The sequence below is a fragment of the Dipodomys merriami genome, unplaced genomic scaffold (genome assembly GCF_024711535.1).
Source record: "Dipodomys merriami isolate MVZ:Mamm:240054 unplaced genomic scaffold, mDipMer1.0.p SCAF_56, whole genome shotgun sequence".
Lineage (NCBI taxonomy): Eukaryota > Metazoa > Chordata > Mammalia > Rodentia > Heteromyidae > Dipodomys > Dipodomys merriami.
This window is the reverse complement of record NW_027206135.1, coordinates 8,012,567-8,026,452: the sequence shown is the minus strand read 5'-3', so window position 1 is coordinate 8,026,452 and position 13,886 is coordinate 8,012,567. Positions and strand designations below refer to the sequence as shown.

At 38.4% G+C, this 13,886-nt stretch overlaps 1 protein-coding gene across 3 annotated transcripts in view; it reads right to left on the bottom strand.

Annotated features, from left to right (window-relative positions):
- Aim2 (absent in melanoma 2) overlaps window positions 1–5,429 on the bottom strand; it is a 45,932-nt gene extending 40,503 nt beyond the window's left edge. For all 3 annotated transcript variants that reach the window (XM_069999969.1, XM_069999968.1, XM_069999971.1), the window contains exon 1: window positions 5,140–5,429. The gene's annotated coding sequence lies outside the window, so the exon portion shown is untranslated. The remainder of the gene's footprint in view (window positions 1–5,139) is intronic.
- Window positions 5,430–13,886: the final 8,457 nt, after the last annotated feature.

Below are 13,886 nucleotides of genomic sequence, written 5' to 3'. Positions count from 1 at the left end.
ATGGTTACAGATGAGTCCACTGGAGCCACACAGCCTAGAGTGGCATTTATAAGCCAGATACCAAGCTGGCTTCAAACTGAGATTCTCAGATCTCAGCTTCCTGAATAGTTAGATTTACAGGAATAAGCCACTGGAACCCAACTTTGAAATATATGGTATGTGTGTATGTGTGTGTGTGGGGGGGGTGTATATGTGTGTGTTTGTGTATGTCATGAATAATTCATGACATTAGTGTGCTCAATATATGTATACATATTTACATACACAAACTGAATAAAAACCTGAATATAAAAACTAAGCATGATAACAATCATAACTATACAGACCAATTTTTGCAACTGTATATTTTACGAAGCTAAATATAAATTAAATATCTCCAAATACAATGTATCAGATGTGCTATTGAAAACAATACAAAAGAACATCAAAAACCTGTTTTTTTTTGTGGTGATTATATGTTGATGTAACAATATTTTGGCTATATTGACTTAAATTGAGCATATTATTTTTGTTTTAATTATTGTCTGTGCCCTCCTCCCAGCTGCCCTCCTATGTGCACATGTATTATTACCATATTATTAAACTGATTTCATTCATTTCTCTTTAGTTTTTTAGTATAGTTATTTGGAATATCTGAGACTAAACACAAGCTCACATTACGTTTTTTTGGACAGTTAAACATGGACATCCATGGATTTATTTCCATTTCTGTCCTCCCTAGCTGTGAAGTGGGCTCAAAATATTTCTAGGTCTTTCATGAAAAAAAAGGTCTGATAGTGCCTATTATATAGATTTGATGAGAACTACAACTGAACTATATGTAATTCAAGTCATGCATTCATAGTTCACGAACCCAGTGTGCTCAATATGTGCTATGACTATACTCTTACGATTACAATTGTCACATATGAGGACAGCAAGAAACTGGGAAATATCGTGCAATGCTGGAAGTAAAGAGTTTATTTCTTTTCCTTGCATCAAATGTCCATTTGGATGCGTGTGACGGACCTACGGCCTTACTCCCAAGATGTGCAGCTATGTATTAGAACCCCAGTGATATTCCCTCACACCCCATCAACCAGGTGCTTGCTGTTGATTGAATAGTTCCCTACAGGTCTCCAAAAAGCACAACGAACGAAAAGGTGTCCTGAATTAATTCAGGAAGGAGCATGACTAAAATCTGTGGCACTGAGCCAGGAATATAAAGGGCCTCTGCTGCTGAACTAGCCTTTATACTTTTCAGGAAGTCATTAGCTTCTCTGAGATCTGTTTCTCAATCAATTAAGTAAGGATAATAGAAAATGCTATCATGAGGATTAAATAAGTGAGAGACAGAGAAGAGAAAGGGAGACCCTTTAACTACCTAGCACTATGCCAGTGCCAGTATCAATGCTTTACTTTTACAACCATCACTGCAGGATTAGCTTTATTCACAGACAGAACATACCGTTCCTTCTCCTTCTGTGGCATTATTTCTAAGAATCCCTATCCTGTTCTTCTAAATCTCCCTAAACTGTTATCTTAAACTGTCTGTGATAAGATTCAATTCCTATGCTGTAAAAAATTACAATTTTCCTTTAGAAAATAAAGATATAAACAGGCGCTGCTGCTCATGCTTGTAATCCTCATTACTCAGGAGGTGGAGATCTGAGGATTGCAGTTCAAAGCCAGCCTAGGCAGGAAAGTCTGCGAGACTCTCATTGCCAATAAATTACTCAAAAAAAGTTGGAAGTAAAGCTGTGGCTCAAGTGGTAGAGTTCTAGCCTTGAGCAAAAGAAACTCAGGGCCTGGGTGCTAGCCCAGGGACCTACATCAAAAAGAAAGGACCTACATCAAAAAGAAAAAAGAAAAGATATAAAAGATAACCACTTGTGAAATAAACTAGTAACATTACTTCAGTTCATTATTCCTACAGAGCCAGTCACCTAGCAAGTCTGAAGAAATGGGCAAAGAACAGATTGAGTTTTCATTCATTTATTCTTATACTCAATCACTTTGACAAAGTATGTTACTGAAACAAGAAAGATTAGCAGGTCAAGGGGGGTCAGGATGCAGGGGAAAGCTAGTCATGTGGTTTAGATTACATGATCACCTTGTTCATAACTTTGCTTAAAGGATACCTTCTGAATAAAGTCATGAACAAGGTGATTATGCAGAAATCTAGAAAGAACATTCTAGAAAGATAAAATAATTCCTTTGAACTCTCTGGGGCAGGAGCACATGCATAATTCCAGGGGACCTTGAGGTACCCCATGTGGTTACTATAGAACAAGAAATTATTGTAACAGAAGAGAAGGTCAGAGAAGGACACTGGAAGGAGACAGAATGGATCTCTTGGGAGCTTAGGGATGGAAAAGCAACAAATTGTAGTGTCCAAACTGGAACAAATTTGAGAGTGAAAAAAGTGGTTACTAATCATTACACTACAGTAACGGTTATAAACCAGTTTCATGACCCTCTCTAAATAAATGGGGCCTGTGGTTTTTACTTTGCAGCAAACAGGAAATCACACCTAGAATGAGTTCAACTGGTATTCAGAAACTGTGCTAAGTAGTCAGACAGAAAAGTCCTCAAGAAAGAGATACTTGCAGAAGTAATATGTCCTAAGGTTGAAATTGTATATTTAGATTTTTTTAATCATTAAATAACTGATCCGTTAGGCTATCTGTACTCTATGGTCTTTACTTTTCTTTCCTACAGATTATTTGCCAGGATCTATTGAGATATGGGTAGAGTAGACTGAGAGATGTAGGTAAAGTGACTGAGATGTTTGTTCAGTTTGCCAGTCATGAAAGCAGAAGTGAGTCTGCTGCCTACAGTCAACATCCAGAAAAATTGCTCCCCAGTCCTTCAAAAGATAAACAAGGAAGGTAGCCATGGAGGAACACAGAGAAAGAATGTTTTATTTTCAATTGTGGTAATAACTATGTATGTATATGTATCATACATACATTTACATATGTAACGTATTACTTTAGCCTTTGGCATGTGTATAATTTGGTAGCACTAATCATATTCACAATGCTGTATGTGTACCATTATATTGCTTACTCTCCAAAGCTGTTGTCAACTCTAATTCTCTTTGCATTTAAAGTGTAGTCTAAGCTTTGACTTATGTTCCAACTTCCTTGGTGATGAAATTCTGATGTAGCTATAAGCTCTCTGTACATCATCTTTATAATAACAATTTAAAAAATAAAAGGAAATTCATATGGCCAACTGACTTTTCTGATCTGAATTCTATGGTAACTCAAATGTCACCACATACAACTCAATATTTAAATTTTACTTTTTCTTTAACATCCTATGGAACATCCTAAATGGTCTTGAGATTTACTTAGTTTGCAAGCAAACAAAAAGAGGAGAAAAAGAAGCCGATCCTGTATTCCCCAGCCTTCCTGGCAAGTAGAAAATCCATGTGACACAGTATTAAGCAAGGCCTTATAGAAAGACTTGTAAATGCAAAGAAAAACAATGACATGCTCCATAATACTCATGATATAGACTTTCTGAAACAAAAATCCAAAATACACACATACATACAAATGTTAATGCAAAAAAAAAGCCCCATTGTCTAAAGGAAGATAATGTGGGAAAAGAAATCTAAAGATAAGTAAGATGGTAACACAATATCCAAATTAGCCTGATTACTTAAATTAGATTCATGGATGTCAAATTGGATTTAAACAGTTTCTATGCTGTTCACAAAAGATGTATAAAGCATACAAATATTCAAGCATTGTGATGGAAGGAAAGTGATGATTTATATCAGTCAGATGCTAACCAGAAAAACAGCAAGTATAGGTACATTAATATTAGTCAAAGAAGACTGTGAGACAAATAGTGTCATTCAAGACTGAGTTTCTATACAATGATTAAACGTTAATGTTGTCAAAGCATTATAACAATTTTACATGTATACACATCATAAAATAGACTCAACAGATATAAATAAAAACTGGTAGACATTCATGAATAAATTGACAATTCTAATCCAACAGTGGGAGATTAGAGTATACTTCCTTCAATAAATTGTGATTTTAGCAAAATACAGAAAAGCCCGGAGCTGGGAAGGTGGCTCAGTGGTAAAGTGCTTGCCTTGCATGCATGAGGCCCTAGGTTCGATTCCTCAGCACCACATAAGCAAAAAAGAAAAAAAAAAGCCAGAAGTGGCACTGTGGCTCAAGTGGTAGAGTGCTAGCCTTGAGCTGAAGAGCTGAGGGACAGCGCCCAGGCCCAGAGTTCAGGTCCCATGACCGGACCCCCCAAAAAAATACAGAAAAGCTGAACAACATAATTAACATTGATCTGATGAAATACTTAGAAATAAAGCTATTGTTTTATAAAAATGGATGAACAAAGGTCCAAGAATAGTTATCAAAGGAATCTGATTTGTTCCCTAAGCCCTAAGGGTTTAGCCATATCCATAAGAAATTTAGGGTCTAATCTTAGAATGAACAGAAACAAAATTTTTTATAATCAACTAGAAAAAAAACAGAAATTAAAATGTATTAGAGGAGTTTTAGAAGCCATACTACTTAAGTACTTGAATCCATGGAATGAGCTCATCTGCTGGGCATTTTTTTTTTAACTCAAGGACACGTTATTATAATAGAGTTTTATACTCTGATGCTTTCAAACTAATATATCATAGGCATTTTGTTCTGTAGTTGTTCTTGTCTTTTATCTAGAAACAGCTTCCCAGCCCCTGAGTTTCTCTCTCCTTTAGACAGAAATCAAAACCCTCTTCTAAATATAAATTCCTTTCAATGGGACACCCGCAGACAAACACACCCAGAAAATCAGAATTCCTTTCAAACTCAGCCCGGGTCAACTCCCTCAACAATGTTTTTTAATTCCTGCTGAAGCCAAATGCATTTCCCTTTGTTACAGTCTCAGTTGTGGTGAAATAAAAGATGACTTCAGTCAACGAAGGTTTAGAATCGTGACTGCCTACTGTTTTTCCCTTCTGGAAGGTGGTCATACTAATGCTTCTTTCACATACATCCATAAACCAGTATTTCCTACTACTTTTCTAATTCCATAAAATCATGGACCTATACCCAGTATTTCCTAGTAATTTTCTAATTAGCCAGGAGATCCCATAGCTTTTGCCAGAGAAGTTCCCACAGGTCTTACCTCACTCAGGTCTCTTTCCATGGAAGTTTAGTCTTAAAGTCAAAACTCAGGACTGAGCACCGGTCTGCTGACACAGAGACATTTATCAGATAGATGTCTTCATTGTCATTCCAGGTGGGACAAGGTGAGAAGAAGATTTGAAAACTAACATGGAGAAAGTGCCAATAACTATTTTCTCTTGAAACAGCCCTTGAACAGCCTTTGCTGACAGCCTTGTTGTTTATTTAGCTGTCTGCTAAGTCCCGGGGAAAGAATGCAATTATTACAGGATTTTTTTTAAGGCTCCACCCTCTATATTTCTAAGCTTTCAGTTTCCTTCTTCAGACAAGCCTGAACAGTTTTTCTCCTATTGAGATCTCAAAGATACTTTTAGTATAGGAAACTGAGAGCTAACAAATCTCTTCCTTTAATGTGTTGTCTCCTAATTTTCAGGAGCTACTCTGTAGTAGCCACTGTAGTCTAGGATAGTGGACAAAAGACAGTACAGGGGTCACCCCTTCCTTGTCACTTGCTTTCTGTGATCTCACATCCACACAACAAAAGTACAAATAGATTTGTTTTCCTTTTTCTTGTTTTTTCCTGGTACTGAAGATTGGCCCTGAGGCCTTGTGCATACTAGGCAAGCCACCTGTCACTTGGGCTAGAGTCAGTCATATCCCTTTTGTTTTTCTTTTTTGAGATAAGATCTTGATACTATCTTTGCCCAGACTGGCCTTAGTTTTGAAGTTCTTCTACCCCAACCTTCTTAGTAGCTCACACTAAAGACTGGGCCACCATGTCCAGATTTACATTTTAGGTATTTAGAGGCAGATAGATAGAGAAATATTTGTTAGAATCAGATCAAATCAAACAAATAGAATATTAATTAGACCAAGAAATTTGACTGGGACAAACAAGTCCCAGGTAACCTGAGAAACACAGGTACCCACCCTAGGGATGGGACAAACTGCGGCCTGGCATTTACTGAAATTTGCAAAGTGAGTAAGAATAAGGACAAACTTGAAAGGCAGAATCTCCTTATAGAAACTTCAGGTTAGACATTAAAGGGAAAATTCCAGAGATAAAAGTGTGATGTAAATTGTTATACCGGAATTCGGGGACCCCCAGAAGACTACCAGAGACCATGATCAATGTAAGCAACAAAGAGCCGGTTTATTGCAAGCTCGAGCTTGGTCCTCCGCGCCCATGGTAACAGGTGAGGCTAAGAGGCCCTGAGCATAGAATAAGCACAGTTTTTATAGTATTGAACAAACAACTTTAAGAAACTTTTACATAAGAAATTACATGATTGGTTAACATTTAAAGCAAGCTAAGCTGGGCAAATATGATTTGTTGACCTTTACAGAAAAATGTCCTTGGTCCATAGCTTGACAGAAAACGGTTATGAGTCACACCTGGACCAACAGAATGCATGGCATGTCTGGCCCTGGCTCTGAAGTAACGGTTGGTCAGAAACTCTTAGTCCCAGGTGGCTGGGGGGCAACACCACTTGGGGGCTAACACCTGCCTTAAGCAACCATCTATGGCTCCATGAATTGTGCATGGCTTTCTGTCATAAATTCCTAGCATTGGGGCTAAAGTGGGTCACGAGTCAAGTCGCAGAACTGAGATGGAGTGTCAAACAAAAATGGAGTTGCTTAGGTTTCTCAAAACATTATATTTCTTCCCTAGGGCCTTGCTGCCTCAGCCTCCGGGAGGGGCGTTGCAGCTGTGGGGATAATTCTGAGGACTTTGCGCCCTTGGTCAGGGCTATAAACCCTTTGAAGTCTTTTACTAAGCAACTCTAGGCTCCCAGGCTGACATTTCACTACTGAGTAACTAAAACCAGTCACAGTTAAAATCATACAAAAACCATAAAATCATCTAGCACAAAGCAATTCGTACAGAAGCAAAAATGAGCGGTTAGTAATCATAACTTTTAATTTCTATTACATTAAGCATTAATGTGACTCCATGCCTTTTAATAAATTCATTCAGGGGGTGCTTGCCTACGTTGATGAGGGCAGTCCAGTTTTCTACCTCTTTCACTCCACTCCTCCATGTTTTAGCAGCATTTTTAGCAAGCAAAGGTACAGAAGCAAAAATGGCTGTTAGGTGCTGTCTCTATATTTTTACCTTCTTCATAAATTAGTGAGTTAAACACCCGGTTACTGGAATTTGGTAGATATAGTGAAACTCAGAAAGAGCCAGAAAGCCTGGTTTGATTTGGGCGTGTGATAAGTGAGAAATTTGAAATGTGGCTTTTGCATTGAGGACTTATTACTTTGCTATAGAGACTGTAATTGCTATTTCATTAATTTGCTTCTTTGGTGGGAAGATTTGGGATATGGTCTTTGCCTTGTGACTTACGGCCTTGGCTATTGGAATGACGAACTGTAACTATAATCACCATTTTGTAATCACTAACCGCTAGCTCTATTTCTGTTAACTTGCTTCTTTGCCGATTGTGAGCCACTGGCCACCTGAGAATGGCGCCCCTCTCCCCTATTGGATCTTGCCTTTAAATACCCTGAGCTATTTGACTTTATTGCTGGTCTTCACTGTCTTGGTATAGTGGATGTCAGACGTCATGGCCACTAAATGATTCCTAGCCCTATTGACTGAGTGTTGGTGACTCCTTTCGCAGATTGTGGGTTCAAGTCCTACCAGCCCCGGGAAGCTGAGATATTTCACATTCACATAACTTTTATTATAGTGTACTGGTATAATTGTTCTATTTTATTAGTAGTTATTAATCTCTTACTTGACCAAATGTGTAAATTAAGCTTTATGAATATTGTAGCTATGGGTTAAAGCATAGCATAGAAACTATATCACCTTTACAATAACAAAAAAATAGTATATATAAGATTTGTTTGTATGTGTGATTTCAGGCATTTACTGTAGTTTTAGAATATATTCCCCAGGAACAAATGGTATGAAAACTGTAGAACATGGATGAATCAAGTCAATTCTAAGAAAACATCCTGAATACAGGGCCCATATGAGTATTATACAAGGAGTGCAGGTATTAAAGAACAGAGCAGAACAAGACAAAACCAGGAAGGAAGGAAACTAGGCTTGGAAGAAGGTAGCAACCTGAGCTAATGGAATCACTGCAACTTTGGAAAACAACCAGTTGTGCTTTGAGAAGGCCTATGGGTAGCAGGTTGTCCACAGTGACAGGGGTTGGGTTTTCTGACATTGTAGTCAGGTCCTCTGGATGCTTTGGGAAGAAACTTTAAAAAGGAAACGGTACTGAATCTATTACTTTTTAAAAGTGGTAGCAAGAGAGTGATGAATGAAGAAAATAGAAAATTATATTTACCTTTCAGTTGCTCTTTTTGTGATTTTAGTAAAAGTTGCTTCACAAATAAATGAGAATCATGAGTAAGTGACCAGAAAATGGCAATCACTTACACTAATGGAAGTGAACAGAAATTTAGCTGTCAAGAGAAGAATGCAGGTAGGTCAGCACATCTTGGGAGAGTGCGTAGGTGACAGGAAATGAAGCTATTTATGTATGATAGGTGTGTGTGTGTGTGTGTGTGTGTGTGTGTGTGTGTGTGTGTGTGTACATGCATGTGTGTGCATAAACATGAAAGACAGAATATGTGTCCCTGCATCAGGTGGAAAGCCAATAATCAACAAAAGTGGCAGAAAGAGTAAGGCCAAGAGAAGATCACATCAAGATCCTGGGGGCATTAAGAATGGATGACATGCTCTAGAGCAAAGATAAAAATAACCACGGGAGAGAAGAGAAACATTTTTTTCTAAAGCAGAAGAGATGGTGATTTAGGAAAACTGAAAACATACCCAAGTCCACACTAAGCACTGGTGGTTCATGCTTATAATCCTAATTACTCAGGAGGCTCAGATCTTAGTATGGTAGTTAAAAGCCAGCCTGGAAAGACAAATTCAAGTCACTTTTATGTCCAATTAACCAATAAAAATCCAGAAATGGAGGTATAGCTCAAAGCAGAAAAGCTAAAGGAGAGCAAAAGTCCCTGAGTTCAAGCTCTAGTAATGGCACGCCTCCCCTGATTCAAGTTCAACAAACATGATTTTATGTGAATAGTGATTCTTTTTCCTAAAACTGAGAAGTACCAAGTTATCCAGTAAGATATATTTTCTCCAGGTGTCCACTAAGTCAAATAAAGTGTGATTATTGATCTCTTCCCCTAAATCAATGCACGGTTCTGTGTGTAAGGAAAATATATGAAGGGTACAGAAGGTCAAGAGCAGTCGTTCAAGCTCACATATCAGATATAAATAGTTCAGATGATGGAAAAGGAAATAAGTCAAGGCCATGTTCATCTTCCTAGACTTACAGCCCAGATGAACATTTTGATTACAGCCTTGATTTCATACCTACAACCTCCCTGACACTCCTACACAGTGCCTTGCTGCATTCTGTGGTCAATGTTTTATTATTAAAAACTCTCAAATTTAAATATGATCAGATAAAATAATGAACATTGCTACAGATAGCTGTTAGTGTCAAGAAATACGAACTGTTTTGCTTGGCTCACAAATATGTGTATTTATGTCTCTGTATAACTTTATTGCAGAATCATTTGAAACTGGGTTAGATATCACAATATTTTGCAAGAAATATGCCAGAGTACATTTCTTAAACTAAGAATGATCTCCTGTACAGGTTTCTTCATCATACCCTGAAATAGAAAAATACCTCATCTGGAATCATCCAACATTCAGACCATACTTGTTGCTCAAACTGAGTAGCAAATGCCCCTGCTTCTAGTTAGCTTTTTCAGACTAGAAGCCAAATGAGATTGATATACTTCATTTCATCATTTGTATGTATTTTGTTAATTTTAAGCCACAACAGTATAGAGCTTTCTTACCGCAGGCCAAGAGCATTATAAGGAAGCTTGTAAAATTATTACATTTCTTAGCTCGCTTTTTCTCATAGCATTTTTTAACAAATATCTATGTTTAACACATATGTGTATGTGTGAGTACAAACATGCAAACACACATTTTATATGATTTAGCATGAATGCAACCCTTTAAGGTTCTGCTTCATCTCAGGTAAGTATTAAAGCGGTGCTATTACTTCCTGTTGTGTTGAATCAGCAGCATACAATGTCAGTATCCTCCATGAGGGAGGGACAGTTAGGGAGTAATGTGTGTCTCTTAGTTCAAAGAACACATCTACCTTAGTAAAGCAGATGATCTGCAAAGCATTACTTAGGTCCTCTGAAAAGATTGTATTTCAAAACAATGTTTCAGCTCACAGTTCCAAAATTCATTGATAATTCTTGCTATACTCAATGATTTCAGGATTTCTAGTAGAATCATCCCTTCTATATGGAGTGTGTGTGTGTGTGTGTGTGTGTGTGTGTGTGTGTGTGTGTGTGTGTGTATGCGCACGCGCACGCGCGCATGTGTGACACGGAAGAACTGAAGGACTAGGCAATTGCTTGCAAGGATACTCTAGCCATTCATCAATTCCCATTTTTCCCTGGTTATTGTCAAGGTAAGGTTCTCACTTTATGCCCAGGCTTGTGGCTTCCTTCCCCTTGTCACTAGGGGTTCCAGGTATGTTCTACCCACCCTTCCATTAGGTGAGATGGGGTTTTATGAGCTTTTATGCCACCGCTGGCTTGGAACTGTGAGAGTCCTTTATCTTTATCTTACAAGTAGCTGGTATTACAGGCTTGAGCCATTGAGGCTGGCTACAACATCCACAATATTCTTTAAAAAATGGGAAGGTTTCAGAAACCGTGAATGTTTAAAATGGAAATTCTGGTTTGATCATAACAAAACAGATTAATAGCACAAGATATATAGTGGTGTCATCTACATATCATATTGTACATACAGCTATCAGTCAGTAAGAGTGTTTTGTTAGCACTGTGGTTAGAGATCAGTCTTCACATTTCCCAGATCAGCATTTTACCACCTGAGTCATGCCACTAGTCCTTTCATGCGGTCTCCTTTTAATGGGCAGATATTTGAGCTAGTTGTCAACATTTTGTGAATAGCTCAAATATTCATTTCCTCACAGAGTATGTAATGGGTACATTAGTCAGCTTTTGGTTTAGCAACAATCCAAAATCTTAGAGTCTGAGAACAGCAAACATTTCTTATTCACAGGTCTGTGATTTTGCTGGTTCTGCTGGGCTCTGTGTCAGTCCCCAAATCAGAACTCCAGGGGGAATGTGCTCTTGTTGTCCTGGATGGCAAGAGTGCAAAAGCCAAGTGAAGGTATAAAACACCTCTAAACACTTCTGCGTAGGGCCAGCATGCTGTCATTTCTGCCCACATTGAGCCTGACAATTTGAATCCGTGGAGACAAAAAATAACGCTGTGCCCTGGGAAAGAGCAGAGAAGACAGTCATTTCTTAAATTTGGGCATGGCTCTAAAACATGCTTGTGCTTGTGCTACTGAAACACAAGTAAACACGTGGCAGGTTTTCTAGTACCTTCCTTGCCACTGCCACAGTGGCCAGCCAAATTCCAAATTATTCTGTGTCTTGTTGCATGAGATCAGAGTGCCTGCCAACCCAGGAAAGATGTGAAATGGAAGTCAGGAATGACTTCTAGTTTTTAGTGCAAATGGTATTTTAGAAAAAAAGAAAGACATAGAAAAACATGAATGTGGAGGGAAACACATGATTTTCAAGATCTTTCACTGGGCATAGTATATGCATTCTCTCTCTCTCTTTCTCTCTCTCTCTTCTCTTCCTCTGTCTTTTCTTTGCTCATTATCTCTATTGCCTGTCCCTCTCCCCCCACATCCTCTGATTATATATGTGGATTATATATAACCTTATGTTCATATTGACATTTCTAACTCAGAGTGGACACTATAGTGTTCCTCCTTAATTTCTCGTTTTCTGTATTTTTAAGTACTAAGAACCTTGAAACCTAATATGAACCTCTTCACTTTCATGCTTTATTCTAGAATATACATAAAGTAACTCAGAAATTTCAGCATCAACAATAAAACTACCAAGCTAAGTTTGAGGTTTCCCTGAGCCACCAAAAACTATATGGTCAAAGTTCTGAGTGCAAAAGATGAATAATTCCCCTTACTGTACAGGTACAAGTTATTAGATATCCAACAAAGATAATTTTATGGCTTTTAGTTGAAGGGCAAGAGGTGTAGAATTTGTCTTCTACAAAGATTTTAGGAGAGCTTGCTCTCCTGTCCTTTTGTAATTGTGTCATTATGACAGCAATTTTTCTCTTTTTTGCTTCTAAACTCGGCTGTCTTCTATCACAGGGCTTGGCATAAAACACATTAAACACCAATTTTTTTTTAAAAAAGACAAAACACTTTTTTCATTACAGCTCTTGAATCTGATGTAGAAGATTGGATGAGCAGTGTAGCACCATCCCTGGGGGAAGACAAGATTCTAACACTGCCAGAATCCAGAGGAAGAGGCAAAAGGTGAGACCCACAGCTCCAGAGAAAAGATTAGGACCTAGATGATGGGAAGGAAAGGCTGCTTAGACACCGAGAGTGCCGTGAAGACTCCTAGAAAAGGCTGCAGGAAACTGAGGCAGGACCTCAGAGTCCCAAACCACGCTGGCCTGTGGCCCTTCCTGAAAGGCAGAAGAGGCTCAAGCAGGAGATGTGTCCCCACAACAGAAAACAACCCCGGCCACCGCAGATTTCCATTTAGCAGTTACTATCTAATACTTTACTTGTAATAGTTGTCCTCCAACAAGTCTATGTGGTCGATCTATAATTATTTCCATTTTACCAATGAAGAAAATGGCAGAGACAGAGAAAAGACTCAGAACTTAGCTAAAATGTTACTAAGTGTACAAGGTGGCAGAATCAGGATTCAAACCCAAAGATGCTCAGCCCAAAGGCAGCACAGCATATAAAGATGGCTGTGAGAGGTGAAAGGTTATCCAAGACAAGTGAGATTCTGTGTTGCCTGTATACACTGACGATAGAAATCAGAGGGAATCTTCAGCCATGTTCCCAATTCCAGGTAAGCCACTTAATCCCTAAGTGATTGTGGAGTGATTTTCTCATTTAGCAGCCATAGTCTTATCCAATACCACTCTCGAATGACACACAGTGGCAACTGTTTTTAGTAAAAGCTTTACTTGCTGATAATGTAAGTATCCCTGGGTAGAAAAGAAAAATCGATAGAAACAGGAAAATTATGAGGCACTAGGGATGAGACTGTTGTACTTTTATAATCACTTATTTGTTTGGTGTTATTTTTTACGTTTTCTGCCTGTTCCCTTACTGTGTATGAGTCACAGGACCATCCTTCAACATCAGGGCTCCATTTTTCTCTACTATCCAAAAAAATCTAAACAACCATGGGCTCCAGGTTTGAGGTAAACACAATTCCTGCCTTTCCTGTGCCGATTTCATAAACCAGGTAATGACCTTGCAGTTCTCTGCTAACCACCCCATGTTGCAAGGGCGCTCTGCCAACTGGAAAGCAAGAGATGGAAATGAAACAAATCTCATACAAGTGAAGGAGTCAGGAAGCTCCCCCCCCCTCCCCGCCAACTCTCAATTTAAAATCATGTCATTAGAACATATAGCCTTTTATTATCTGTACTGTTTCATTTGCAGCACAGGGATTTAAGCCAAGTGTCTATCAACACAGTAGTAATGGTGCAGTCAAATCAAGGCAAAAAAAAAAAAAAGGAGTTAATAAGATAGTCATTATTCAACTCCATTCTCTTCGCTCTTTGTTGATTTTATTATTTGCTGAAGACATAATTTCAGGGAGAAATTAAAAAAGAAGGTGGGTAGGGAAGAG